The sequence below is a fragment of the Solanum tuberosum genome, unplaced genomic scaffold (genome assembly GCF_000226075.1).
Source record: "Solanum tuberosum cultivar DM 1-3 516 R44 unplaced genomic scaffold, SolTub_3.0 scf00407, whole genome shotgun sequence".
Taxonomy (NCBI): Eukaryota; Viridiplantae; Streptophyta; class Magnoliopsida; order Solanales; family Solanaceae; genus Solanum; species Solanum tuberosum.
Window position 1 is genome coordinate 34,615 of NW_006239324.1, and position 10,277 is coordinate 44,891.

A 10,277-nucleotide genomic window follows, 5' to 3' on the forward strand; every position below is an offset into this window, starting at 1 on the left:
TATTTTAAATCTACACTGCCGAATTAAATTAAATGACAATTATTAAATACCCCTAAAATAACCAACATTAACATGAAATAATACCTAGATAGTTCAAAATATGTAGATAGCAAAATTCAAATAACATATTTTAGTGCATAACATCAAAAGCAATGTATCAAATATTCTTAAAAGCAGCTACATTCATAACATTGTTACTGCACAATTTATAATTTCCAAAACAACAGACAATATCAAAAGTTAAAGCTGCAGGGGACTATGGGATAGAATCGTCGTCACTTGAAACTAAGGGATCAACCTCATTAGTAGTAGCAGGAGGAGGCACTATGGGGGTCAAAGGTGATGGATTGTCAATGGGAGTAATCATTTCTTGTACCCGCTCCATAATAACAAGAAGAAAATGATTAGTAAGTGCAGGAAGCATTTCCTTTACAAATTCATCCATATTTGTTGTTGATGCTGATTGAGAAACTGAAGGTCATACAAATGATGAGCCACAAAGCTTATGCTTGTAGTAATTTTTCGCTTCAAATCCAAGACCGTATATTCTTCTCTTCTTTTGTCCGCCCGCAGCTTGGTAGTATGCTTCAGATTGATCAATATCAAATTGAGATGTCGTTGTTTGCTGTAAGATCTCTTCATATGTTTCCTGTAATAAATAGAGGTAAAGAGAGGGCATTAAAGATTAGGAAAAAATTTATATTGGTCTACTATGTAAGTTTCTAAAGAATAGGAAACCACACACTTTACATTTGTAAGAGAGGTATGTCTAACCCAAGACAACCTATGCAAAAGAACTCACACTGGTGCTATTTGTGTCAGCAAAACTCAGCAAGTATCAACCATGTCCTTCTACACTGTAGTTACTACTGAAGCTTGGAACTTCTTCCTTACAGCTTTTGGAGTGAAATGGGTCATGCCTCAGACATTGAAGCAAGCATATGAAAGTTGGTATATTTGGAGAGTTGATAAAATCAACAGAAAGATTTGGGGAATGGTCCCATCAGTCATCTTTTGGTATTTATGAACAGAAAGCAACACCAGATGCTTTGCTAGCACAAAAACTCAAACCTCTTATCTGAAGTCTAACTATTTAGCTAATTTGTTTAGCTGGAATGCCCTACCCCTGTAACTAATGCAGATACTTTAGTGGATTTTATATGCTCTTTATCACTAAGCTAAGATTTTTTTGTAATTAATTAAGCAAAGGTACATGTCATCTAGGCTTACCATCTAACAAGTACTACTTTACCATCTAACCTTTTTAAAGCAAATAAACAAGGAAAACCATTACTTGGAAATGCAGAAAATACATAACCTTTTAAGCTGATTGCAGTACATTTAACTTGAAGATACTTACAGTCAATGAGTTGATTACTTACAGTTGTGATTTATTTCATTATCAAAGATGATGAACTTTAACATCAATACACAAATAGATCCTTAGTCAATCACTTGCCACTTAACCTTCCAGTACACATATATCATGTTAAATGACCCTCAGTTTTTAACCAAGTTGCATAGTAAGTTAACCAAGTTGCATATTAAGCTAACCAAGTTGCATATTAAGCTTGATAGTTCTAGAGTTAGGTGAGAACTGAGAACTCTACTCTGTCCAGATAGTCAAGAATACATGGTACAACTTTATATTGGTCTCCAACAAACACATAAGGAGACAAGTAACAAAGTAGATATAGACACCAAACAAGGCAACAAGGAAGGGCAACAAACACATAGCTGGGACAATAGCTTTGATTCCACTTCTTTAGATATCAAAAAAACAAAAAACAGGTATGCCACATCAAACCAACACATCTTCAAGTACTAGAAATAACATCTAACTGTCTTCTTGTATTTTCAGTCAAGATCCCCTTCTAATGAGAATTGACATGTATATTTTTAGATAGGTTTCAAAGTTTTGAACTTACATGGACAATTCGAGAACGCTCATCATCAAAAGACTTTCCATCATGTCCATGTGTATGTACGTGCAAATGTAACTCGGCTGGTGTTGGATCCCTACCCTTTTTAATAGCATGTATAGAAGATAAATCACTTTTAGATACAGTCATATCTATTGTGTTATGTGTATTTAAAATACAAGTGTTTATATCAGACAACATGATGTTACTTATATAATTTGTGAAATATATACTTAAAAGTCTCTTGCGATATTCTCCAATTGAAATAGAGCCACCCATGTGAGTCCGAACAACAACTTCATGGTCACCACGACGATTCTTTGAATTTGTTTCTGACTTTTTAATAGACTAATCAGTTCCCAAAAGTTGTATCCATCTTTCCCACACATGCTCAAGTACATAACCTGGCCTAATTCCTCCCCCTTTTATTTTAGAAATGAAATTCTTGTATTTTATTGCCGCCTTAGCCAACCAGTGTCTCTTCACTTCACTTTCACTAATGGAAACATCCCAATAGAATATTTTCTGAAATAAATTTTCAAAGTAATACATTAATATCCTATCTATAAATGTGAATATACTTTCCAAATTCACTTACGATGAAAAGTCATACCTTGAATTCTCCAAAATAACCATCTTTTACATCATTTGAAACACTTCTCCAATTGATTCCATTGGGATCAACTTCATTTCTAAAAGACTTGGTTATGAAACTAGCGCATGTTATAGAAGGTTCCAACCTGTGTAAATCAAAAGGAAACTAAAGCATGTTATAGAAGGTTCCAACCTGTGTAAATCAAAAGTAATATTAGTATCTGACATTATATATGTAAGTTCTAATAGAAAGAATACTCAGATTATATTAGGCTACCAAATTTCCTGATCCATTAATTGTTCAATATATTAGTTGAATTGAAACAATCTAACACTACTCGACATGTTTACATGATAAAAATTTATGAGGATATAAGCAAAGAGTGGACTAACCCTGCAGAAGTTAGAAAAATATGGGTCCGTGTGTGGCTACTACTAGAATCACCTTCAGCAATTGTGTTTCTATGACCTGTTGGGTTGCTTTGAGTGGATATATCACCTTCAGTAATGAAACGACCCCAAAAATGTCCGAAAATGTGCTTCGGAAACACCTAAAATTGTAATTTCCATATATCTCAAAACATGACATGTTGGGATGCTCTGAGTAGATAGATCCTGAGCTATTGGATTACTCTGATTTTGTGTAACTGGAGGTGTCTCAGATATGGTTGGGGTGTTATTTTGAGCTGATGCGTCAATGATTGGGGTACCATCTTGGTTAGGAGAAACTATAGTGGGCATTGGAATAGTTGGCATGCTTACGTGAATAGCAGGATTACTCCTACCTAAGGACTTGCCATGACCTCTGCCTCGAGCCATACCTAAAAATAAATATAACAGTGTAGTTAGACCATCACTGGTACAAAATAAAATTAAGCATAGCCCATAATAATTATAAGAAGTATTGCAACAACAGAACCTAGAGTGAAACATTTATCATTACTGTAAATCAAATTAAGCTACCTCGCTAAAGTATTTTCCAATCAAGTGAAAGTGTGCTAAAATATTAAAAATGCCTCTAAAAGACCTAGCAGATCAACTGGAACAACTTATGCCTGCAAATATAGGAGTGAAACAATTAGCATTGTGTTTAACCATATGGACAAGAAATCATATAAGAAAAGAAACAAATTAGTAAACTGGAGAAGTCTTTTGAGAGACTGAAATATTGAATACCATCAGATCATGTGCTTCTGATAGGACACCTAAACCTGATGGTTATATTAACACAACAAATAGATATATTTAAAGTTAAAAATAATAAATAGAACACACATGATTAAAATTCAAAAGTTACCTGTATTAGTCATCCTAAAATTGAAAAGCAGAAACTAAAGAAATGATAATATTTGGAGAAAATCTAATTAAAACAAAATACGGTGAAGATACAATAGCAGTTTATCAAACACTAGTCACAATCTATGTCTTCTTCAACTCCTCCTCTTTCGTCTTCGTCCTCATCCTCCTCAGTTTTCCTCGCTTTCATATTCATCATCTGTGGATTCTATTTTGGATTTCATGATGCTCTTGCAATAAACCATCATCAATGGGTTCATCCATTTCCATAACATCTCCATTTTGGATCATTTAAGGGTATATTTTCATCAATAAAAACTCTCATATCTATCTCGTGGACTTCAACTTCTTCAACTTGGAATGGAACATTCAGTTCTGAAGTTGTCGCCACTTCCTCATCTGGTAGTTCAATAACATTTTGAGGTTTGACCTTCAATACAACTACCCAATCATCCTTGTCCCTTTTCTTGCTCGGATAAAGAACATAGCACACTTGAGTTGCTTGCATTGCAAGAATAAAAGGTTCATATTTTTTATATCGACGACGATGATTAATATCAATCAATTTGTACTGATTATGCTTTTTGACACCAACATCCATAGTTGGGTCAAACCATTCACATTTGAATAACACAGTTTGCTTCAAAGGTGCTTCACGGTATTCCACTTGTATAATCTCTTTTATCCGTTCATAATAATCACCACAATTTGAATCTGAGATACAAACTCCACTATTCATTGTTGATCTTGCGCTACCATGACATTCTGTGTGAAATTTGTATCCATTAACAAAATAAACAGAATGACATGTAGCGCCTATCAATGGTCCACGAGCAAGACTACGCAAGAACTTATTCTCAATGGGATATCATCGGACCTATTTTAAAAAATTGTAAGACTTAGTTAAGTTTCAGAAGTTAATTTAAGTGCATTATCGTATAGAAGATAATATCTGTGAAACCTTACAAATTCTTTGAACCATGTAGAGAAATTTGCTTCAAGGCTCTCGTCTAGTTGACCCTGAGATAGATTTGGAAATTCTTCTTGCAAACGTTGCATGAACATACTTCATTACAACAAAATAAGTTAAATCTAAAACTCGTGAATAAAGATATGTTATTATTAGTAAGAAAATATCACTTCCATGTATCTAAAGTTAAATCACTGTTGTCTCATTGATCACTTCTTTTTCCCCTTGATGCTTCCAAACAAAATAGTTATCAACAAATCCATACTTATAAAGGTGATGTTTAACAATTTCAACTTCCATGTATCTAAAGTTGTGACACTTTTTACATGGACATCTAACTTTGTCACCACTCATGCGATTCATTTGAGAACATGCATATTGGATAAATTTATCCACGCCATCTATGAAACTAGAGTTTATAGCCCCTCGACCATCCAACCTCTCATACATCCAACTACGCTCTAGATTATTCATGTTCCTATTCATGTTTAAATAAACGAAATAGTTAGTAACAAGCACAAGTTGATTGAGGACTACTTCCAATAACAAGCACATTTTTTGAGAACATGCATACTGGAAAGTCACTGATTCTCATTTATATTCAAAATTTGGTCAAAACATACAGATTGGCATAACAAAATCAGTTGCTGAAATTGCTCACTAGGAAAGCTGGAAAAAAAGAATATTAGACAGTCTCAGAAACATCCCCACCAAAATTAGTTCTCCTTGGGATTTATAAAAAGTAATTCGAGAATCTAAGAAATGAAGAGAAGCACATCAAGGATAGGTATGAACACAATTAAATCTTCAATATGATGAACTCACCAACCTCATGGCGGAATGAAATTTCAGTATTCACACTGAAGAACAAACACAATATAAGCTCGAGAGAGAGAGAGTGACAACAGTGGGTAGAATCAATGACTCACGCATCTGCCAAAGGAAAATATCAGCTCAGCTAGCAAAGATCAGACATTGGAATGATTGCAATGACTGCAGATACATACAGAACCCTTGGTATCATCTACCAAATGTTTTGTTCACTATATTCAGATGTTTCAGAGTGTATTATTTTGATCCCAATTTGTTTCCTTTTACTATTATGCTGGCCACTTTTGGTCCAGTACTTTTGATATTTTCATTATATCTTGTTGAACTTATCTTCATGATATAAAATGGCCATTTTAGGCCACAAAAAAATATTTTTAAAAAAACAAATGACAACAATCTTCTTCCTAATTACAATCAGTAAAGCAAATACCTTGAGAGTATATCTTTAGCTAAATCAAGGGAAAAAGTAAAGAGCAAGGCTTACTTCGAGTGAATGACAACCAGATACTAAGTATAATGTTATAGCAGTAGATACCTGCAATATTTAAACATCAGATATATTGGTTATTAACAAGAACATGAAACAAGAACAATAGAACAAATAACAACTAAGCACTTAATATGAATCAGTTGTTGTCTTGAGTTGCATATTCAAAGTGCTATTCTACATGATCCTCTCTGCTTGTTCAATTGGTTGATTATATAAATATGTCTAATTTTTTCAAAATCACAGTCATGGTTACTTAAAATTGCTTCTTTGTTTTCATGTCATATGCTTGTATCTTATCCGCCCAAATGCAAGAGACTGTTTTCATAGATTCTCAGCTAAACAACATCAGAAAACCAATTACAAATTAAAAAAGTAGTCATATACCATACAAGTGAAAAGGTCCTTAAATCGTAAAACCAAAATCACCGCAAAAGTAACTTCTAAGCTAGATTCAATATTACAGTAACATTATTTATCAGAAAAATGAACTAAACACAATTCTTGTCAAGTTCCTAACTCTATTGATAGAACTCATTTGCAATCTAATGCAAATGAGCATTGTAGTATTGCTGCAATTCATGTGAAGCAGAGCACACATCAGGAACCCAAAAGGAATAATGAGGAAATTATTCACAATAAACAACAGGAAAGCAATTTCAACAATCCCCTGCACAATGACAGAAATATGTACGCCACTCAATCTTATTTCCCAAAAGTTTCGAATGACTTTAAGAAATGCACCCCCTCATCCAAAAGATAGAAATGTCCTGCAAAATTCCAACCCTCCCAATGACCACATTCAGCCTCCCCAAACCACCAAAACAACTCCCCAAAAAAGACCAAATACCAGCTCTTGCACCCTTTACTGTTATTCAATCTTTTGCAGCAAAATTTTCTAATTGCAAATGGAAACTACAAGAAACTATTAGGTAGCTGTGGGGGGGGGGGGGGATAAAGAGAGATACCTTTAACCAGAGAGAGTAAAGCGATAGTTAGTAGTCACAAACAATGAAAGCTAGCTGCAATAAGAAGAAAAAAAAAGCAAATCAGTGTGCAATTTACTTTCACAAAAGCAAATAAAAGTAAATCACTGTAATGCTTCAACCCTAATCCCAATTTTTTAGAAAATCTTACTTCGAAAAAACCCTATTTTCAGAATACCCAAACTACTAAAATCACTATTTTCAGAACACCTCAAACTTACTTCAAGCTAAAGGATATGGAAAGAGTTGAAAGTTATAAAACCCTATTTTTAGAAAATCAACACTAATAAAACCTCTATTTTCAACACATCTCAAGAGAGATACCTTTAAGCGGAGAGAGTAAAGCGATAGTTAGTAGTCACAAACAATGAAAGCTAGCTGCTATAAGAAAAAAAAACAAATCAATGTGCAATTTACTTTCACAAAAGCAAATAAAAGTAAATCACTGTAATGCTTGAACCCTAATCCCAATTTTTCAGAAAATCGTACTTCGAAAAAACCCTATTTTCAGAATACCCAAACTACTAAAATCACTATTTTCAGAACACCTCAAACTTACTTCGAGCTAAAGGAAATGGAAAGAGTTGAAAGTTATAAAACCCTATTTTCAGAAAATCAACACTAATAAAACCTCTATTTTCAACACATCTCAATATTACTTCAAACTAAATGAAATGAAAAGAGTTGAGAGCTAAAAAACTCTAATTTTCACAAACCCATCAAAGATAGAGAGATGATAGTTTGAGAGCTCACTTTTTAGATCGAAATGGAAGATTGAAGGAGATGATAAGAGTTAGAGAGCTTACTTTGAGATGAAGATTGAAAGAGATGAGAGTTTCAGCCATCAGAGAAAGGAAAGTTCCATCAGAGAGCTTACATCGTCATTACTTTGAGAGATGAGAGTTTCTGGTGAAAATGGAAAAAGTGAGGTGAAAATTGAGAGTGAAGTGATTTAACTTAGACAAAACCATAATTTTGCAACAGCCTTAGTGACAGATTTAATATCCGTTGCTAGCAAAAATTATATTTATTTAGATTTAATTCTAGCGACGAATTTTTCCGTCACTATATAAATTATATTTTATAAAAAATATATTTTTAAGTTTAGTGACGTTTTTCCGTCACTATTTCCGTCGCGGAATATTAATTAAATTGGTCACACTTGGTTGCCAAATTGGTAGCGAAAACTAGGGCGCCAAAATTTTGCGCTCATTTTTAGCTACCAAACAAATATTTCGTCGCCGATCCGTCGCTATATCATAACTCAAAAAATTATTTGCAATTCTTGCGACAAAATGTCTATTCCATTGCAAATTCGTCGTTATATAGTGACGGAATAAAATTCGTCGCTAATATCCATCGCTAAACACTGCAACCTAGGTTAGGGGGTCGTTAGACCGTAGCTTGTCCCACTTGTATATCGTATTTGGCCGAAGAAGCATCGGACATGTTGGAGTTCTTACCTTCTTGGGACTCCATGGACCAAGAACTGCCCACCACTCTCCCTGTAGGTCGAGGCTCCTTTTCAGTCACCCTCTACATCGTTATTTTTCCCATAGATATCTAATTTATCTTGCCATTTTTTTAGTAGTGAAAGAGTAATGTGTTCAATAGCTTTCCATAGTATGTAATTTAATAAATGTTTTGCTTATTCTAGTTGATTTTATCATCATTTTATGGATGACATATTTGATGAAGTGTCATTTTTGATCCATTTCTTTTTTAGTACTAAAATTATGAAAATAAATTAATGTCTTTTTATGATGTTTTGCTTACCCAAAACATAAGATATTTTATGATGTTGTTATCCACCATTAAAAGAATTTCCAAAAAAAAAAAAAACAAATCTCAACATATTTCTTCTATAAATATACCATCAAAACACTTGCAAAATTCATATTTCATAAAAGCATATAGTTTTTAATATTTTCTCAAGATGGTTCATTTGTTAGTGAAGATCCTCTTTTTGTTATTAATCATGCCTTACAACATTCAAAGTTAACATTGTAATATTCCTGGTTTTCCAATATGTGAGGTACATGTGCTCAATAATCTTCCTCCAGATTCTGAGTATGGTCTAGAAGTTCATTGTGCATCTGGTGACAATGATTTTGGGCACAGGTTTCCTAAGGTGGGAGATGATTTCAGATGGGGATTTTGCGGGAAGCCTAATACTTTATTTTTTTTGTCACTTTTGGTGGGGCAATAAAAATCTAGTATTCGATGTATTTAATGATCTAAATTATTGCGTTCATGATGGAGGTAAAATTGTTCCACAGGGTACTACCAAATGCATATGGGATGTAAGGTATGATGGTATTTATTTGGGATATGTTGAAGGTGATAAAACTTATTCTCAAAAATACCGTGATTGGTAATTAATAAACATGTCTTTTATTTGTAAATTTGTGAAAGCTTATTAAAAGGAATAATAATATATGGACTATCGAGTGCCAATATATTATATTGATTTGTCTTTTAATTTATTTATACTTGCATTCTTATATCAAAAACACATATGAGAACTCAAGCCTCCACACCACGCTCTTTTGGGAGATAGGTTCTCAGTAGGGGTGTACAAAATCGAACCGAAAACCGAATCAAACCGCAAATCGAGTCAAACCGGAAAAAAAACCGACTAGTGGTTTGGTTTGACTTGGTTTGGTATTGAAAAAAAAACCCGACTATATTTGGGTTGGTTTGGTTTTAACTAAAAAAAACCAACCCGAGGCCAAACCAACCCGACATTATATATGTAATTTTAAAATTTTATTTTATACATAAAAATATTTACTTTGATATAATTTTTAAATATTTCTTATACTTTTTCATAGTTTTTATCTTTTAATATGTTATTTCAAGTTTGAAACTTAGAATTATAAATGGGCCAATAAAGATTATAGTCCACATATGTTGGTAATTATAATAAAGCTTAAATCAAAATCAAATTAATACTAATGCAAAAAGAAAATCAATTCAACACTAAGAATGACAATAATATTGAATATTTGTTCTTTGGTTTAGACAATTCAAATACATAATCTAATTTTAATTTCCTTTAATATTTAGTCATGTAACTAATACTTATTAAACTTAATTTTAGCATGATTTAGTACTTTTAAATTATGATCATTTTCACTATGACTTGTTAATTTGCAATATTTGTTTTACGCGATTTCATTATTATTATT

General features: G+C 33.0%; 1 pseudogene; it reads right to left on the reverse strand.

Annotated features, from left to right (window-relative positions):
• Positions 1 to 256: 256 nt before the first annotated feature.
• Positions 257 to 4,008, reverse strand: LOC102588975 (uncharacterized; annotated as a pseudogene).
• Positions 4,009 to 10,277: the final 6,269 nt, after the last annotated feature.